This window comes from Diceros bicornis, chromosome 34 (genome assembly GCF_020826845.1).
Source record: "Diceros bicornis minor isolate mBicDic1 chromosome 34, mDicBic1.mat.cur, whole genome shotgun sequence".
Lineage (NCBI taxonomy): Eukaryota > Metazoa > Chordata > Mammalia > Perissodactyla > Rhinocerotidae > Diceros > Diceros bicornis.
The window spans coordinates 17,436,785-17,457,820 of NC_080773.1; the positions used below are offsets into that span (position 1 = coordinate 17,436,785).

At 50.3% G+C, this 21,036-nt stretch overlaps 1 pseudogene; it reads left to right on the top strand.

Moving 5' to 3' along the window:
• The first annotated feature begins 12,514 nt into the window (after nt 1-12,514).
• LOC131396935 (CD177 antigen-like) lies at nt 12,515-19,892 on the top strand (annotated as a pseudogene).
• Nucleotides 19,893-21,036: the final 1,144 nt, after the last annotated feature.

The window sequence follows — 21,036 nt, forward strand, 5'->3', positions numbered from 1 at the left end:
AGTAGAAAGGTGGTTGTCAGGGGTTGGGGGGAGGAGGAATGAGGAGTTAGTGTTTAACGGGTACAGAGTTTTCAGATTTAAAATTTCTAAAGATGGATGTTGATGATGATTGCACAGCAATGTGGGTATACCTATTGCCACTGAACTTAAAAATGGTTAAAATGATAAATTTTGTGTAACGTGTATTTTACTACAATGTTTAAAAATTCTTGTTTGATTTGCATAAAGAAACTGTAGAAAGCTTTGTAAGTCGCTAATAGCAGAGGTCACCACTGGGGACCTGGATAGATAAAAAATAGGGATGGGACAAAGACTTTTCATGTTTAGACACATATACACACTTATGTTACATGTGACCATGTAAATATAATATGTATTCACAAAATTAAGTTAAAAAAAATGTAATATAGCTCAAGGCTGGGGTTAGGCGGGGCCCCTGTTAAGGAGGACTTCAGAGGCCAAATCATGCAGATCCTTGTATGCCTCCCTCAGCCGTGTGGATCTTGTGGACTTGGGGAACTCTGGAAACGTAACCAGACCAGAGGTGGACCTGAGAAAGATGATCTCAGCCAAAGAGAAAAGAAGGGACTGGAGGCTGGTGGGAACCAGTGGAGACAGAGAGACGGGGGAGGCCATTGCATAAATTCATAGAATTGATGGTGGACTGAACTTAGGCGATGGCCAAAGTGTGGAGAAGAGGAAATAGAAGAAAGAGAGATTTAGGACACAGAAAGGCCAAGAATGAGTGACCACTGGATGTCGAGGGCAAGAAGAGTGCGGGACTGGGTGCGCACAGTGGTACCTTTCCCCAAGAGGGCAAACCAGGGACAAGAGCTGATTTGGGAGAAAACAACCCAGCTCACTCCTACTAGTGGACACAGAAAAGGAATTGATCGAAGCACACTGTGGGCAGACCGCAGAGCTCCAAGGGATCAGAGAAGCGGGTTTGGAGGCCACACGGCCCAAGACGGTGCCCAGACTGTAGGCACAGGGCAACTCGGATCAAGATCTTCTGCCCCACTGCTGGGCATTGAAACCACAATGGACACTGCACTGCTGAAGCTGGCCCTGGAGTCCAGAAGCTCCTGCATCACCACCACCACCAATCCTCACTCACGACGATCAGTGTCATGTGCTCTCTGCTTTGTGCTGCTCCTTGCTTCCGGGCCTGTGTCTTGTGTGGGTGCATCTGATTGACAGAGCCTGGGTCCCATGTCTGTGTCATTCCTGCAGTGGATGCTGGGAAAATGAGCTTTCTGCCTTGGAAAGGCAGAAAACTCCCAAAAGATAGTGAAAGTGTTTAAAATGTGCTGGGCAGCCAGAACACGAACTGTGTCCATCACAAGAGTTTCCAATGTGACATCCCAGTGGAGATGCCCAATGGACGTTGGATACTGGAGCCTGGAGTTCAGGAGCGAGGTCCTGCCTAGAGTCAGGGATTTGAGAGGCACCAGCTTAAGGAAGAGAAGCGAAGCCATGAATGAAGATAGGAGAGGGTGTGAACAGTGAAAGGAGGGGGACCTTGGGGAACAGCCGCATTGAAAAGCTGGGTGAAACAGCTGAAAAAGGAGGAAGAGTGGCTAGCAGGGAGATGTCTTAGAAATTCTGAAGTCGGGGGTGTCAGGAAAAGGTCATTAAAAACAAATCTAGCAATTTCACATCTGTGTATAAAACCAAAGGAAATGAGAACAGGATATTGAAGAGATATCTGCACTCCCAGGTTTATTGTATCATTATTCACAAAAGCCAAGATATGGAGACAATCTGTGTGTCCATCAACAGACAATGGATAAAGAAGATGTGGTACATGTAAACAGTGGAATATTATTCAGCCATGAAAAAGGAGGAAATCCTGCCATTTGGGAGAACATGGATGGACCTTGAGCTCATTACGATAAGTGAGATAAGTCAGACAGAGAAAGACAAACACTGTATGACATCGCTTATATGTGGAATCTAAAAAAACCAAATGTGTAAAATTAGAAAGTAAAATAGTGGTTACCAGGGAATGGGGTGGGAGGGGATAAGACAGATGGTGTTTAAGGGTACAAACTCACAAAGAGAGTAAAGAAGCCCTAGAGATCTAATGCACAGTATGTATAATGAATATAGACAACAGTATTGTACTATCATCATCAAACTTGCTAAGGGACTAGCAAGGACTTAATTACTCCAACCACTAAAAAGAAAGGATAATTATGTAATGTGATAGAGGTGCTAAATAGCGCTACATATTACGATATATAAATGTATCTAATTAATATATTGTACACTTTAAATTTACACAATATTTTATATCAAATATATTCAACAAAAAAGGAAAAAATTTAAAAACACAGAGGCTCCTCCCAACCCTGAAAACCTCCCCACACAGCTAGAAGAGAAAAAAAACAGTCTTATTATTGAATAAGCATTAAACTAGAATGTGATTGCACCACAGGCAATCTGCTAAGAAACTGCAAAGACAGAAGGAACGCTCACCCTTAACTTGCCAGGCAGATACAACCCCTTACACACATGTTCTCAAGACAAACAATACAAGTTCTCAAGAAGGAGAACTTGATGGCACCGTTGGTCACACAGAGTTCATCCTAAGTACTCCTGGTAATTGGGGTGACCATCTGTGTTAGTTAATTGGCTTTATCCAAATGAAGAATAACCTTCTCATATCTTTATGAATGGAGGTCATTTTGCACCATGAGTGAGATGCCCACCTCAGTTAGGCTCCTATCCTCCCCCAGAAACTGGGAGACAGGGTGCTATCTTTGCTGATTCAAAGAGATGGCTCCTGTGTCCTTAAGAAAGTCATCCCTGGGTTGTAAAGCGGGAGAGTCTTATTTAGATTTTTTAAAGATTTATATATATATCAAAGGGACAAAGAAAGAGTTTACAATTATACATTTTTCTAAAGAAAATGCTCTGGAAGAAAGGGGGATCGCTTTCCTTTTTCGCACCAGGAAAATTAATTTCTCTTTCTTTTTAAATTCGTATTTACCTTTACACGGGTTATTCTAGAACAGAAGTGGGGTATCGAGTCAAATGCTGCAAAACTAGCCTGTGGGGCCCCTGGCAGGTTTAGCAATAAAAGTCTCTACAAAGAAACAAAACAAAAAAATATCTAAATTCCAATGCGTTCTACTTCTGGAGTAGCCTACAGTTGATTTTTTGCAATGGATCAGTAACTTGCAATCTATTTTTAAAATCTTGTAACCTGGTTTCACCAATACAATTGGGCAAAACCCTTCCTTGCTGTAAGAGGAACTCACACTTGACTAATCCTCATGCTGGCTCTGAAGAAGCAAATCCAGTGCTCATAAATGCAGATACATTTTAATACCAACTAGTGGGGATGGGAAACCATAGGTCAGATGGGCAATAGCCATAAATCATAAAAAGGACAAACCATTTAAACCACAAAAAAAAAAAATACCAGAAATTAACCCTAGCATCCTCTTACCAAAATCTTTCAGTTGGACATATTAGAATATTCTTTTAAATAACTCTTGGGTGATTATATTTAGATGTTAATGACAATAAGTAAGTCTATGTTTCCAATCCAGCGTATTTTTTTAATGGAACATCTTATAAGCTCCAATAGGAGAATCACAGTGCAGACTCCAGGTTTTGGAGGAAACCTGTGCCTCTTTCCGCAGGCAGTGATCCGACATTTGAAAGGGCTCCTGACTTGTCACTGGGCCCCAGTGGGGTCTGGGTGCCTGGTGCACTGGACTGAATGTCTGTGTCCCTCCAGAATTCATATGCCGAAACCCTAATCCCAGGGTGAAGGTGTTTGGAGCTGGGACGATTGGGAGGTAATTAGATCATAGGTGTGGAGCCTCATGAATGGGATTAGAGCCCTGTATTAGTCAGGGTTCTCCAGAGAAACAGAACCAATAGGATATGTAGAGACATATAGAAAGATTTATGATGAGGAATTGGTTCATGCAATTATGGAGGCTAAGAAGTCCCAGGATCTGCTGTCAGGAAGGCTGGTGGTGGAGTTCCAGTCCAAACCTCAGGCCTGAGAACCGGGGGAGCCAATGGTCCATGTTCGAAGGCCAAAGAACAAGAGGGCCAATGACTGAGGGCAGGAGAAGATGGAAGTCCCAGCTCAAGCAGAGAGCAAATTCCTCCTTCCTCCACATTTTTGTTCTATTCAGACTCTCAGCGGATTGGAAGAAGCCCACTGGCACTGGGGAGGACCATCTTTACTCAGTCCACCAGTTCAATTTCTATTCTCTTCTGGAAACACCCTCCCAGAAATAATGTTTTACCAGCTATCTGGGCATCCCTTAGTATCCCCAGTCAAGTTGAGCTTAAAATTAACCATCACAGCACCATTATGTGAAGAATCCAGACTACTCAGCTCTCTTTCGTGTGTGTGAAGATACAATGAGAAGTCTGCCATTTGCAGCCCAGAGGAGGGCCCTCTCCAGAAGCTGATCATGCAGGCAACCCATCTTGGACGTCCAACCTCCAAAACTGTGAGAAATAATTTTCTGTTGTTGATAACCATGGTATTTTGTTAGAGAAGACCAAACTGACAAAGACACCTGGCCACAAACAAGAAGGGCATTGTGACCTGAACTGCACGTCACATACTGGGTGCAGTCAAGCTCCCAAACCACGACATTGCGCATGCAGACCACCATCCGTCACCATGGAAAAGGTGTGTGCGGGATCAGGCTCAAGCAGGAACGGAGGGCACAGGTGAAAACCCCAGCAGGTGGCTCAGATGCCCGTGGCAACTGATCCTCCTGCCTCTTCCTTTAACCACATCTGTGGGCTCAAGGGTCCCTGTGATCTGTTTACAGAGGAGGAAAGTACAGACCAGGTGTACAGACGGATATGCATGGGGGTCTGGCACCAGGCACAAGTGGATGGCTGCTGGGTTAGCACTTCACTCACATGTCCCTGAAAGAGTAGGAAATCCTTTAGGTGGCAAAAGTTCAGGGGTCCACCTTGTGGGAGGGAGGGATGTCCTTGTGTCCACTTCTGCATGGATCCATGGTGAGCCAGCTGGTCAAGGACTTGGAAAGAATAAAAGGATAAAATTAAGACAGGGAGGATATGTGGATGGTCCCGTGGGATGGGCACAGAGTGTGAAGCTGTTCATGTCTTACATGAATGTTCATGGGACCCGTGCACCAAAGAGGAGCCTCTTGGTATGTAGTGGACAGTGCCAGGCAGCTTCTTTCCCCATCAGGGTTTGCTCACTGGGCCCATGGGCAAAGTGGGCATGTGGGCCGGGGTGGAGGCTCTGAATGGTTACAACAAACGGGCTCACTCTCCCCAAGGCTGATGACTGTACTCGGTGCCCAAACCAACAGAGGTAGAGGCCAACACTAACCTGTTATGGCAGCATTCTATGGTGGGACTACGCATGACATGGTCCACCATGGAGGGGACTGTATTTTATCCCTCTGTCTTGCAACCTCTCCATGTTCCAGTAGGATGGTAACAGAAACCCAGTGCTATCAGCACCAGAGAACTGCTCTAACCCTTGTGTTTCTCCACAATAGGTGCACACTTTTGTCAATTATCTTGGTTTTAATCTCTTCTCCAGTCACTCTGATGGGTCAGAGCCCTTTTGTGCTGGGGCCCTAACTGTTAAGTATGAATCCCATCTTCACCTCCCAGGTCATGGTGATGCCCAAATACCTTCGTCTGCAGCATCCTGAAGGCTCTGCTGCTACTCAAGGTGGAATGGAGACATGCCCCAGACCAGTGAAGGATGGGCCTAAGATGGGGAATCTCTCTTTGATTTCTTTTCCTCCTCATGCCAGATCTCTGGGTGTCCTTGCCTCCACTGCACATAGAGAAAGCCTGTCTCTGAGGAAAAAGATGGTGTCTTTATCATCAGACACAGGTGACCACTCCCTAATAGTTTCTTCTCCTACAGGGTGAATTTAGCTGCTCCTGAATCCTCTCATGAAGTGTCACGATGTGATAAAGTGTGTGTCTGTGTGATGGGTGATATATGGAAGGGATGGAGAAATACTTAGGTTCAGAGGCCATTAGGTCATATGCTCCTAGAGAAGGTTGGATTTGGGGGAATCATTGGGAGCTTGAGAAGCAGAGGTCATGCAATCAGTATGCCAAAGGCCAGGACGGCCGTATAGGAGAGTTCCAGTAGCTCTTCCTCAACATCTGATATTGTCAGTTCCTTTGATTTTAGCCACCTTCCTTAGTGCGCTTTCCCAACCTCTTTTGTGTAAAGTCTTTCCATTCCCCTAGGAGCCTATACACTTGAATCATAAAAGCTGAGAGCAGACACCCTTTTCTCTGCTAGTATCATATATCCCTTCTCTGAGAGAATAAGGATTCTGGGGGATGAGCACTGTGTCCCTGATGACATCATCACTGAGGGAATAGGGATCTAGTTTTCTGAGGGGAGGGGATTGTTATGGGCTGAATTGTGTCCCCAGTGCCTCAGAATGTGACTGTATTTGGAGATAGGGCTTCTATGGAGGTGATTAAATTAAAATGAGACCGTTATGCTGGGCTGTCATCCAATCTGAGTGGTGTCCTTATCAGAAGAGGAGATTTGAACACACAGAGAGACACTGGGATTCGCGTGCACAGAGGAAAAACACGAGAGGACACAGGGAGAAGGAAGCCACTTGCCAGCCTAAGAGAGAGGCCTCAGGAGAAACCAAACCTGCTGACAACTTGATCCTGACTTCTAGCCTCCAGAACTGTAGGAAAATAAATGTCTGCTGTCTAAGCCACCTAGTGTGGTATTTTGTTATGGGAGCTCCAGCATGCCAACACAGGGACTGTGGGGGTTGAGAGGACAGTGGGGATAGATGACACCAAGCACCAAGTTCCACTCCTGCCCCCACCTCTGACACTATTACACAGCCCCTGAGTGACAAGACAGACCTCAAACTCAGGTCTGCCTGGCTTGGTGAGGGGCACTTTGTACACACTATTTCTAAACCTCATCACTTGCCTGCAAGGCAAGAATTACTACCATTTTGAAATGAGGACACTGAGGCTCAGAAATGTGAAGTCATTTCCTGAAGGCTGGGAGATAATATATATTGCACCTTGGGCCGGCTCTGCAGCCCCAAACTGTAGACTTGAGAATCAACCTGGCGGTCCTTTCTTCCTCAGCACTCAGCAAAGGCTCTTCTTTAATTTTAGAAGACTTCCCAGATAGGTAGTCCTGGTGGGTTCTAAAACAGAACTCTCGCAAGGAGCAAGCAATATGATTGGGGGATCCCTCATCCAGGGCTGTGCCTTCTCTGTCCACACCTCTGGGCAAGAGAATCTCTAGATAGACCCCCCTCCACTCCCCCACACCAGTCATGGGACTAATACCAAGGACCCAGGCACCCTCACTCCCATTCTCAGGTCTCTCTCTGATCCCCACTACTCCTTTTTCTCTCACTTCAACTCCTGGCCCCCAGATTTACAGTGTATTGGTAAAACCACCATAGACGTTGGTAAAAGCTTAACTAGTGTACTATTCAAGGTTTCACCTGGAAAACAGAAACCCCTCTAGGTATTTCTAACAGAAAGTCTTTAACACAGGGAATTAGGTGCTTATAAAACAACTGAAACACTAGAGCAATGGAGGTTAGGGAGTTGCCATCGAAAATCTGATTTCAAGGTCACACTGCCACAGCCCCCACCCAGAGGAATAAAACACCTGCCTTTTCCCATAAAGCTTGTGTCTGCTGCCCATCACCCAACTCCATAGCAGAAACAATGGCTTCCATCTCCCTTCCACCTTTCACATCCCACACAAGTGTGTCTGAGGGGCAGAATCTAAATTATATCTGGAAACTCATTTTCTGGGAGGTGGTAACAAAGGCAGTATTTAGCCTTTCAGTCCCTCTGATATTGGGGGGTGGAATATAGATGCCAAGTGCCCACAGACAACGCATGACATGTCTGGGTCCGAGTCCCAGCTCTGCCACTTGCAGGTTGTGTGACTCTGGGCGAGTGATCCCACCTGCTGAAGCCTCAGTTTCCCCAGGTGCTATCACAAAAAAATATTTGTTCTTTGTCCCTGGTCCCTGGCACAGAGCTCCTAACACCCTTGGAATTTTCTGAGTGATAAGGGTGATAGTGTCTTTTGTTCTAATGAGATAACTCCTGGTGGGCCTCTACATAGCTTAGGATGGGAGCTGGTCACTATGAAGACCGAGTCTGGATTAGAAGCTTAGAACTTTTGGCCCCACCTCCCAACCTCTGGGGAAGGGAGAGGGGCTGGAGATTGAATCAATCACCAATCAATCGTACCTACGTAATGAAACCTCCACAGACCCCTAACTGATGGGGTTCAGAGAGCTTCCATGTGGGGAACACATAGACACGTGGGAGTGTGGTGCACCCAGGGAAGACATGGAAGCTCCTTGCCGCTTCCCCCATATGTGCCCTACGCATCTCTTCCATTTGGCTGTTCCTGAGTTGTGTCCTTATAAGAAACCAATAGTCAGATAGTAAGTAAAGCCCTTTCCTGAGTACTGTGAGTCATCAAAGAGAATTATAAAACCTAATGGGAGTCGTGGGAACTCCCAGATTTATAGCTGGCCAGGCAGAAATGTGGGGGGCCTCGGCCCTCCATTTGTGATTGGCATTGGAAGGGGGCAGTCTTGTGGGACTGATCCTTTAACCTGTGGGGTCTGCACTGACTCTGGGTAGTTGTGTCAGAACTGAATTGAATTGCCAGATACCTGGTTGGAGATGGAAGAAAAAACCCTTTTATCTCGTGAAAAATGACCCGGTGGGTGGGATGCTAGAAGTGATGATGATCACGTATGCGATCTGCACAGATCAGGTGCTCAGGGAGTTTCAGAAGACTTTCTTTCCACTCTCCTCTTTCCCTAAGACCTCTCACACCTTGACAGGTACCCTTCACCCCTTTCCCTGCTCTCTCTTCTCACAGAGCTAGGCCTTATGCGGCATTTCTCATCCCAGGAGCAGTGGAGGGACCAACCTGTAAATCTATATGTATCACCCAAACCCTTTCAGGTTTAACTTAATTTACTTTCACAAGTGCACACAGCGTGAATAGTCTGTGGAGGTCCTGATGTAATTCGCAAAAACAAATGAGTTTATCAGGGCCCCTGAGTCCTGGTAACTTTTTGCGTCTCTGTATTTTCTTAGTCAGCAAGAACTATTGTGTTTGGGTGTCCAGGAAACTGATTGTCCATCCCTTCTTCATTTGTTGATCCCGGAAACACGTAATGGGCTCCTGCTATGTACCAGACACAGTCCTGGCCCTGGGAGCACAGCAGTGAACCAGAGAGACAAAATGCACATTATTGCTGACATCTGACTATGACTTGACACCTGATTTCTAAAAGGCATTTCAAGATGCCCTCAGATTCTTGATCCCAAGCCAAATTTCTGATCTCAGTTTGCTGCCCCAAAGTTTCCCCCATCTCAGGAGGGGCCACGTTGGAGTTTTCCCAGCCCCTCTCTCTCTCTCACACGCCACGTCCAATCCGTCAGCAAATCCTCTGGACTGCACTTTCAGAACATATCCAGAAACTGGCTCCTTCTTCCCATGTAGTTGGGCCACCGTCTCCTCTCACCTGGATTACTGCAGTCGCCTCCTCACTGGGCTCCCTGCTCTCAACCCAGCAGCCACAGGGATCCTGACAGAGCACAGATCACTCACATCCCTCCTCTGCTCCGAACCTCAGTGGCTCCCCAGCCCACTCAGAGTAAAGCCACAGTCCTGGCCACAGGGGCTGGGAGGCCCTCACCATCCAGGCCCTCCCTCTCTAACTTCATCTCCTCTCATCTCTCCCTCTCTCTGCTCCAGCTGGGCCTCCTCCTTGCTGCTCAGACACGCCCACAGAGCCCCAGAGCTCATTCCTTCACCTCCTTGATGTCTTTGCTTAAATGTCACCTTTTCAGTGAGAATTTCCCTGACCACCATTTTTTAAAGAAAAAGGAAAAGCAAAACAAAACAAAACAAAACCCCAAGCATACCTTATTTCATTCTAACACACTGCAGTACGTTATTATTATTGTTGTTGTTTGGTGTATTGTGTGACACCCTCAGTACATGTCAGGCCTATGAGGTCTGGGAGTCTTCCATGTGGCTCTAGGGTCACCCTTGACCCAATGTAGATGGAGGAAGGAGAAGGCACTCCTGCCTCTTAAGCACTCAGGCTCAGAAGTGACACCAGTTATTTCTGCCCACATTTCATTGGTGGGAATTAGTCACATGGTCACCTAGAGATGGGGGTGCTGGGAGATGTAGTCACTGGCTGTGCCGTCACCACTTGTAACATCTTTACAATCTGAAGGGATCATGGATCTTTGGTGGGCAGTTATCTCTGCCACATTGTGTGACCTTGGGCAAGTCATTTAAGTCCTCTGGGGCTCAGTTTCTTTACCTATAAACTTGGGCTGTTAATAGGACCTCTTCATAGTCATGGTCATGATTCAGTGAGTTGCTAATCACAAAGTGCTTAGACTAGAGTTTGGAACAGAGTCAGAGGTCATCATATTAACCATTTTTATCATTTGTTGAGAATCTACTTTGGGTCATATATGGATCTCATTCCTCAAGACAACCCATGGGGTGCAGATAACCATCACACCTACTTTACAGAAGAGGATGATGACATTCAGAGAGAGGAGGTGAATGACCCGAGGCTACACAATCAAGGAGCAGCAGAATCAGCCTGGCAGCAGACAGAGTGTTACACCAAGGACTGTCAGATGTTTTGCTAAACAGCCCCACCCCTAGCCTCTGCATTTGCCGCTTGAAATACGGGAACTCCCAGGAAGGTTTCCTTAATGTCCTGACTTAGTACTGCATTGCTGGCTCCAACACCCTTTCCACTCTCATCTCCTATCACTCTCCCTCTTCCCCACGACAGTCCAGCCACCTAGTGCCTTCTAATCCTCACACCTCAGGGCCTTTGCACCTGCTCTTCCCTCTGCCTGGAATGCTCTTCCTGCATATGTTTCCATGGCTGGCTCTTTCTTTTCATTCTGCTCTCAGCTCAAGTGTCACCTCCTCAGGGAGGTCCTCCCTGATCCCAGCTCAGTCACTTATTTTCACTTATGACTCTATGTACCTCTTTGCACACCCTTTTTCCCCCTCTGTCTCCAGGGACACTGTTTGAGGCCACACACAACTCCAGAGGGCGCCTTTCCAGACAGCAGCAATGTAAACTGTTGGGGAAGCATGGCGTTTCTACAGTGCACAACTCACACAAATGTACTGATGGCTCTGTTCCCATCTTTCTCTCTCCATCAGTTAATTCATTTGTTCAATAAATAAACTTTTATTGAGTATATACTATACGCCACAGTAGTGGTGTAGATGCAGCGGGAGATGAGAGAAACATGTCTCTGCCTGGGTGGCAAACTTTAAAGTTGCAACACAAATAAAAATAGAACATATAAAGGTGTCAAAAATAGATATACAATGGGGAGGTACACAGTCGTTGCTCTTTCTCCTCTATATTTTTCTTGTCCTCTCTTTTCTCCCTTTCCTCTCTCCTTTGCCAACACCCACATCGAGCCTCTGCAGTCACTGACAGATACCCCTCAATCTCTCCTGTCTCTCTCCTACCCAGTGTGCTAGAGCTGGTTGGCACAGGCTTGCAAAAGCCAATTGTTAAATAATTAGGAATTGTGTGAGCTGTTTGTCAAACTGTTGGTAGCTTAAAATCAGAGGTGGAGAAGTATTTATGTCATAGACACAGGCTAACAGTACAAGGCAGGGTGTGTTGATGCTGTTTTTCTGAGAAGCTGGTTTTCTAGCACACCACTGTTCCCATCTGTTTCTAGCAAAGAAACTTTGCTTTGGCAAAGAATATCCTAATTCCCCCATAGATTTCAGTCTCCACCACGAATCCCTCCCCCTGCCATACCTCAGCTCCCACTTGGGTGACAAGAAGTGGAGACTCAAGGTCGCCTGCTGTGCTGGGAGGGGAGAGAATAGAAGAGGAAGAAAAGCATGAGGGAAGGTTGTGAAAAAGGGAATAAAAAGTAAAGCAACGTAGGAAGGAAAGAGAAAGAAAAGAGAAGTAGGAATCCATGGGCGCAGAGGTTAGGATAGAGAGAACATGGGACTGGTCAATACCCACTGCACAATGTCCTCACATGCAGTTGGGCCATTTCCCCCCCTGGGACCTGAAGGTGACCAGGTTGCCATGAGAGATGAGGAAACCACCTTCCCAAACTACCCTGAAACAGGGTGGGGGTGGAGACCCACATAGCTGGGTTCAGGAGGAAAGAGCTGGACCAGTGGGGCCTATGGGCCAGCGTGCCTCAGTCTCTAACTTTTGACGGGGTTGGGGGCCTGGACTCCTGGGTCTGAGCGAGGCAGGTCTGGGTCTGAGAGGGAGGAGGGAGGTTTCAGATTTCCAGGCCTTTAAGCCTTGAGACTCAGAGGGTGGGCCCAGGCCTCCTTCAGCAAGGCCATCCCCTCCCCACCCACTTCCTGCCTGCCTTGGACAGGGTAAGATATAAAAGGTCTCAGTTTCCTGGGAGAAAGAGCAGGAGCAGGAGAGTTCCAGCCATCCCGATTATGAGCCCCGCTCTCCTGCTGGCCCTCCAGGGCATCACCTTCATGCTGCCTGGTGAGTGAGGGCCCCTACCTGTGTGTGTGTGTGGGTTTACCTGGAGGACAGGCTGAGATGGATTTGCTTTTCCCATCTCAGGAGCGCTGCCCCTGACCTGTCAGTCAGTGAGAGCTCAGGGTGTGAAGACTGTATCGGAACTGCCGCTTGTGTGGACCAATGTTCAACAGTGAGTCTGTGAGGACGGCTGGGGTTGCCAAGACACACTGATACTCACTGTTAACGGTGAGAAGGGCCCCGTAGGCCCAAAGCCCGAATCCCACCCTCTCCTGTGCAGAGACATCCCTCTCCCTGCCCAGTCCTACCTGCATTCTGTCTGGGAACTCAGAAGACCCCTCCCGTCATACCAGAAGCAGACCCCACCCCAGCAGAGGCAAACTCTTAATTGTCCACTGGCCTATTCTCCAGTCCCTCACCCCAGGCCACGATGCAGATCCTCCCTCTAGGACTTGGAGTCCTGACCCCACCCCGGCCTCCCTCTCACTCTTGGTCCAGAACCCCAAGTGCATCTGGTGGTCAGCAAGGGCTGCACCCCGGAGGCAGATCAGGAGGCCCGCGTCACCCAGCACAGCGCAGGCCCCGGCCTCTCTATCGTCTCCTACATCCACGTGTGTCGCGACAGGGACTTATGCAATGACGTCAACGACACCGAACCTCTCTGGGACTCACCTCCGCCAGCAGGTAGGTGAGGGAGGAGGGAGAGGAGGAGGAGGGGAAAGGGGTGTGGGGAGGAGGGGAGCAACAGAGCTGAGGGGATTTAGGTGAGCACAGAGGGACTGTCCCTAATTCCCCCCACTCTTGGCCTGCATAGGAGGAGATCAAGGAGGGCATGTCTGGGGGAGACAGGGGAGGTTGATTTCTGGGGGGAGGAAAAGTGGGGCAGAGAGAAGGCACCTGATCTGAAGGCAGAGCCCTCTCATCCTCCCTCCCCCTCTCTCTCACCTCCCAGCCCTAGGGTCCCAGTGGTGCCCAGTCTGCTTGTCCACAGAAGGCTGTCTGTCAGCAACAGAGCTGCCCTGCCCTGAGGGGAGCACGAATTGTTACAATGGGATCCTCCAGATCAGGGGAGGTGAGCTGGGACAGCAGGGTCCCTGTGGGGCACTGAATGGGCAGGTCTGAGGACCAAGGTCTGGGTCTCTGGGGAGGGAGGGTAGCAGAGGCCTGGGACAAGAGGAGGGTGGGCCTGGCTTCCCAGAGCTGCACCTCCCCCTGAAGCTTGGATGGTCCCAGTGGCAGCGTCTCCCTCTCTCCCTCTCTCCTCCTTTCCACAGCAGACTTCTACTACAATCTGAGAGTCCAGGGGTGCACATCCCAAGCAGGCTGCAACCTGCTTAACGACACTCAAAAAATTGGGACCCTGACTGTGAGAGAGAACTGCGATCCTAAAGGTGAGTCCCTGGTGCGGAAGACGAGACTGTGCCCTGCAATGCCGCCATGGGGCACAGTGACCTTGTGAAAGTCGGACATCCGAACACAACCCACCCAAGCCAGCACCCACAAGTCATTCAGAAGTTTATTACTCACTCAGGGTGTGCAAAGGGAGGGATTCACCTGGAGGGCGCATTGGTGGGGATGCCAGTAAGAGCTGTGCAGCCGCAGGGGGGAGAGAGGATGCGCTGCCCTGGGAACAGATAAACAGGGCCGGAGCCCACCAGTAGGTGTTTTAATTGATGCCAGGCCAGGCTGACTAGGTCAAGGTGGCCTGTCCAGGCGGGAGGGGAACCAGAGAGCAGAGAGGAAGGTCAGAGGGGCAGAGAGGGCGGCTGCTTTGCATTCCACTTTCCCCACTGGGTGTGGAAGTGAGGGCAGGAGCGCCTGCTGGTTTTCACCCTGGGAGGGACTCAGTGCTTCCAACTCCATAGCTCCACACCCCTGACCTGGGGTCACCCTGGGTCTCCCACTTCCCCTTGACCACCTCACCCCTCTCTCACCCACCCCCACCCATGGTCCTGGAGCACCCAGCAGCCCTGCTGCCTAGGAAAGAAGACCAGAGAACACTGAGGGTGCTCCAGGTGAGACAGGGCAAGCAGGAGCCAAACGGGGACACTGGGAGTGTCCCCACTTCCCCACGGAAACAACACGCTGGGCAGACTGAGAGCTGCCTGGAGTGTCAAAATGAGAAGGGCAGGGAGGGGAGAAGGGAACTTGGAGAGTGAGGGAAGGGCCGTCACTGTCTGAGCCTCAGTTTCCTCGTCTCTCTACGGCACCCTGACCCCTAAAGCTTCAAGAGAGAGTTGAGTGAGTTCAGCACACGTTCCTCTTTGTGCGTGGATCCCTCTGGCTGGACCGGGAGCCTGAGGACAGGGCCCGATGTCACTGACACCGAGGTTTACAGCCTTGGGCAGCACAAGGGCAGGCTCAGGTGGGGTGCCCGGGATTTGTATGTTGAAGTGAGTTCACACAGGATTCCAAGGTCTCCCTGGGGACCCCAGGGGACTCAGACCCCGCCCCTGCCCTAAGGGCCTCCAGGACCAGGAGGGGAGACATCACAGAGCAGAGGGAACAGGGCTGTGGGGGAGGGCTCTGGGGTCTCAGAGGAGGGAAGATACTGATGTCCTGGGGGGTGGGTGTCAAGGAGGGCACCCCGAGGAGGTGACTGTGAGCGGTGTCTTCAGGATGAGTTGCGGTTTATTTGTAGAAGAGGAAAAGGACACGAGCAGGCAGAGGGAACAGCGTGTGCAAAGGCCTGGAGGTGGGTGAGCCTGCTGTTGTCAAGAAGGCTTCCTGGGCTCTGCCTGAGACGGCTGATGAGGAGGATGGGCTACAGCCGGGACTGGGGGTGATTACAGGTTTTCCAGGTAGACGAGGGGGGTGTGGGCCATGAAGGGAGAGCCACTCCAGGCAGAAGGAACAGCTGGGGCAAGGCCACGGAGGCAGCAAACGACCTGGCGTGTCTGGGGAATGGATATTGGTGGGGACGGGAGAGGTGGGGGGGGCTGGTGATGTCCCCGCAAAGCCAGACTGAGGGCTTGGCCTTTCTCCTGAGGGCAGGGGAGTCCTGGCCGGGGGCTGAGCAGGGAGAGTCAGAGTCTCAGTCTCTCCTTCTCATTAAGGCTGGTTTAATTGTCTGGCCCTCCTCTCTGGGACCAGGCAACATTCGTAACCCAGAAGACGTTTCAGAAACAAATCAGATGCAACACATGCCACACACACACACACACACACTCACACAACATACACACACTCACACAACACACACCCCCCATGCCACATACACACCACACATCCATACCACACACTCGTCTCCTTACAGCTCACATGTTCCACACACACCCCAACCCTAAAAAGCACACACAACCCACAGACCATACACCACACACACCATATATTACATGCAAACAACACACAGACACACAGAACACACACCATGCCACACCCGCACAACCAGGACATACCAAGTCCGTCACACACACACTGTATCACTGCATAGACACACCACATATCACATCACATAACACACACACATATGCTACACACACCGTACAAACATACCATAAACATATCACACACCCGATACAACTCCATATCTCCCCCACGCATACTACACCCTCACACACATACCATACACATACGCTACACGAACCACTCATGTACCACATAAAACATCGGTTTTACACCACAAATGAATATTCCTAACATATATCCATATTCTGTTAGCTTTCGACATTGGAATCAGATCTTGGAGGGTGTGTTTGGCTTCCCTGGTTCAGTTCAGATCAGCAGTTTAGCAAGAATTTCCTAAGCATCAGCGAGACCAAGCATCAGAAGCTGGGAACCACAAGAGGTCAGGGAATAAGGGGAGGAGAGAAGCGCATTCCCGGTGACAGAACAGCTCCTGCGAAAGCATGGGACCTGGAGAGGGCTGGGGGCAAGAGCACACACTGCCCACCATGGGCCATGGCAGGAGCCCAGGCTGAGGAAGAACCAAAGGGCTGGAGCGTGAACAGACTTGACTGCCCCCTAAGCAATTGTTTGGTGGTCCCAGTGAGAGTGGTGGGTCGACCAAGTCAGGAGAGCATAGCAGTTAAGATCTTAATGTCCGATTCAAAGAGATGTGGACTCCTGTCTAGGCTCTGCCACTGAATCAGCTTTTGAGGATCACCACATCTTTGAGCCTCTTTCACCCAGTTCAGGAAGGAGGCGGTGATTGCAGACAGTCAGGAGCAGGGGAGCATATGCAAAGGCCCTGGGGTGAGCATATGCTTGCTGTGTGTTGAAGGAGGAGCCTGGAGGCCAATGTGGCTACAGCAGTGTGATCAAGGGAGAGCAGAGTAGGACCTGTAGACAGAGGGGGAGGGGGAGGGAGAGGCCAGATCATGTAGAGCTGGTGGGGCCAATTTAAGGACTGAGAATTGTATTCTGAGTGGGATGGGGACCTATTGGAGTCTTCTGAGCAGAGGAGTGACATGAATTGACTTACCTTTATGGGGATCCTCTGCCTGCTGGGTGGAGAATAGAGTGAGGGGGAGGTGGGAGTGGGGGAGGGGCCCCCAGGGAGACTCAGGAGGAAGGAGGCGAGACCCAAGGGCGTCCTGGAAGCAGTAGAGCTGGTGAGACGTGGTCAGGGTCTGGAGGGATTTTGCAGCTTAAGCCAACAGGATTTCCTGATGGGCGCAACACGGGGCGTAAGAGAAAGGGGATTGTCAAGAATGACTTGAGCAACCGCTGAAAGGAGCTGCCATTGACCAAGGCGGGGAAGATGGGTGGGGAGAGCGGGGGCCAGGCTGGGAGGAGGGAGCAGGAGCCGCGATTTTGTCATCTGTGAAGGGACATGAGTGGTCCTCCTTCGTGAGGGCTGCTGTGAAGGTTACCCGTGTCTGCGGATGCTACGTGGTCAGCCCAGGAGTTTCTGCCTCAAGGAACATGTCACTGCTGATCATGTGATGGCCTTAAGAGAAGGTCTAGGCTTACGGTTTTCGCACTGACTCCTGAGGGCCACAGGGGCCGAGGAAGCCATGGACGGTCACCGATCCCTGTCTTTCCCACCATCTAAGGTGATCCAAGCACAGTAAACCCCTTGGGAGGCATCAGTGGGCTAATCCAAGGAAAGCAACATCACAGCCAGGCTCATAGTAAATAATCACTGCATGCCAGGTATTTGAGTCTTTTTGTTTAGAACATGTGGTTTCTCAGTGAAAAGAAATATATGATGTCATGCTACCCTGCTCATTATCCAGATGAGGACCTTGAGGCCCAGAGAGGGAAGCAGAGATTGGCTCAGGCTGAGGAAGAACCCTCCATCTCTCTCCCTCCCAAAGGGAGGAGCAGCCTTCCTCTGGGGTGTTGAGAGAGGTCCCTGCAGGTATTCGAGCAAAAACACGGTAAAGAAAGGACGTGGGGCTGACTTCCCAGGTCCCTTCTAAATCTGAGATTGAGGGACTCTGTGGCCAGGTCGCCAGGAGTGTGACTCAAGGATTATATCACCTTCCCAATCTTGGGACCTGGAAGGACAGACATGGCTGGTTCCCTGGCTTACCCAGACCCTGGTAATTCCTTCTCCCCAGCTCCTCTGACCTGTCAACGGGGGATCATGTTCAGGATACAGCGAAACTCGGCTCAGACACCCATCGAATGGACCGGGAGTGGCTACCAGACATGTAATGTTGGAGAGATCTGTCAGGAGACGCTTCTGCTCATAGACGTAGGTGCGTGGTCTGCGCAAGAGGGTAAGGCCCCTGAGCTGGGTCCTGGGCCTCCCAACCCTGGATTCTGTCCCTGAATTTCCTGCCTGGTTCCCTTCACACCTGGATTTCTAAACCCAACTCTTCTTCTTTCCGTGCCTTGGTTTCCCCTTCTGTAAACTGAGGGCAATTACAGTACCTACCTTGCTGGGTGGTCGTGAGGATATACTCGATAGCCCGTGCAAAGGGCTTAGAACAGAGCTGGCACAGAGGAACCCAATGGCTTCATTCGAGGTTTACTGAGCATCTGCTGTGTGCCAGGCACCGTGGGTTCCATTGTGTCTGCCTTCGTGCAGGTTTACACGCGAGGGGTGAAACAGAAAAAAACCAACAAGAAAGAGGAAGATATGAGTGTGGAGATAAGTGCTATGGAGAGAAATCCCAACGAGAAACATAGTGAGGGGAAGGTTGCAACGTGAAAATGAGTGCTCCGGGGAGGCTGTGCTAAGAACGTGATGTTGGCGCAAGAACTGAGTGGTGGCAGCGCTGGGGGAGGACCCAGCCTCTGGCCCCAGTCTTCGCCTACATTCAAGGTGACCTGTGCTCTTATTAGTACTCAGGGAACCTGTGCTCACCCTCTGCCTGCTGAGCATCAGGGAACCACTGCCTCCTGCCTCCCTCGAAGCCTCCCCTCCCTCAGCCCAGCTCTCACTCTCTCACCCCTCAGGACCCAGATCACTCATAGTGGGGAGCAAAGGCTGCAGCAATATCAGCACACAGGATTCCAGATCTATCAACATCTACTCGGAGCCCCCTGGAATGCTCGTTGCCTCTTATGCCCAGTTCTGCTCCTACGATGGGTGCAACAGAGCTGACAGCAGCAGTGTCCTGTTGGACGCCCTGCCTCGTCCAGGTGTGGATCCCAGCGGGCTCGGTGGGACCAGGGACACGGACAGATGGGGTCTCAGAGACAAGAGCCTCTGGGGCTCAGGGAGGGTGGCTGCAGCGAGGAGTAGAGCTGTACCCCCAACCTTCTCTCTGCTCCCCAGCTCCCCCTGTCCCAGGAGACCTGCAGTGTCCTGTCTGTGTGAATTTGTTTGGATCCTGCTCACAAAACTCTGAAGTTGTGACCTGCCCTAAGGGCACCATTCATTGTTACCAAGGTTACTTTAATCTCAGGGGAGGTGAGTGCGGAGGGTAGCAAGGGTGAAGGGGTTAGGGGCCTGGATTCACTGGTCCTGAGGTTGGAGGGTGCTTGAGGCCCTGACTCATGGGTTTGTGGGTAGAGGGAGCCGGGGACCCAGCTGTCTAGGTCTACGGGAAGAGGGGACTAAGAGGCTGATTTCCTGGTCTGAGGGGTGAGAGGGCGCATCTGGGATTTCTGGGTCTTAGGAATTTAGTGTGCTGTGCTTTGAGTCCTCTCTGACTTAGCCTTCACTCTCTAGGTGGACTGTCCTCCTCACTGAACCTTCAGGGATGCATGGCCACACCTTCCAGATATTTGTTGTATGGTGACCGCAATATTGGGGTCTTCTCTGTGACTGAGTATGCGAATGAGAATTAGCTTCTTCTTCAAGATGGAGCTGCCCCTGCCTCCTACGTGGCTTTGGTGGTGGGGCTGGGGCTATGCCTAGCCCTTTGGTGTGGGGTGCCCTCCCTGCTGACCCCATTTCCCCTTGATTCTTAGCCTCTGCTGACCCCCTAAAGCCAACCTTCCCCCGATCTCATAACCAAACACCGAATTATTTTTCCATCCTCTCCATGAGTTACCATCCACACACACCCACACACGCTTGGTGACCTGATGAGAACATATGGAAGGGCCTGGAGCAGCTGAACTTGCCCTGTGGGAGAGTAGACATTCAAGCAGTGGCCACATGTGTCTGATAATAAATACATCGTGCTTTATCCCAGTGCTGGGCTCTCTCTATGTGAGGGGAGGGCAGGACACACAGAAATCTGGCACAGGGGAGGAGAGGAATCTGTGAGAGATGCCCCATCTCAGGCCCGTCCTTCGCTGGTCTGGAGCACGTCTCCATTCCAGCTTGAGTGGCAGCAGAGCCTTCAGGATGCTGCAGACAGAGGTATCTGGGCATCACCACGACCTGGGTGGTGAAGGTGCACTCCCACCAATGAGGCTTCTACTTAGCATTTGGAGACCCAGCTCAAACAGAAGGTCGTCCCACGTGAATAACTTGACGTAAGGGTTTCTGTGAAGTAGAGAAACAAGAGGGTTTGCACAGTCTCCTGAGGCTGATATCATTGGGTCTGTCATCTTCCAGGCCTGAAAGACTGAGAAGTTATTACGATTCTAGAATCTGGAGGGGGTGGATGGGAGAGGTCTGGAGTTGGCTGACCGGAGCAGTGATCTCAGGCTGAATAATCTGTCTACCCCCCCTGTGACACTGTAGGGAGGGAGCTGGAGAATTAATACCCCAACCTCACTCCATGTCCTCCCTCTGGTCTCCTGTTGGGGCTCCCCAGTGCCTGAACCCGGATGGAAGCTAGGAGATCCCGTTAACACAGTTCTCATAATTCTGCCACCCACAGAGCAGAGCAGAGGGGAGAAGGGGAGAGAGTGAATCTGGAGAAGGAAACAGAAAGTGTCCAGCACAGTCCACCCTCTTCCTCCTCAGCAACGACCCTTTTCCTTTGTCCAGATGAAAATAGAGTACTCAATATTGAAGGCACACAATTCCCATCTGTCACTTAATCATAGGAACATGGTGTGCTAATGACAATGAGTCAGACTCCCACAGTGTTAGACAACTAGTTCTTCATACACCACAGTGAGAGGAGGATGGAGGAGAAACTCCCATAAACAAAGCTGTGAGGGTCCTGGGTGTGTA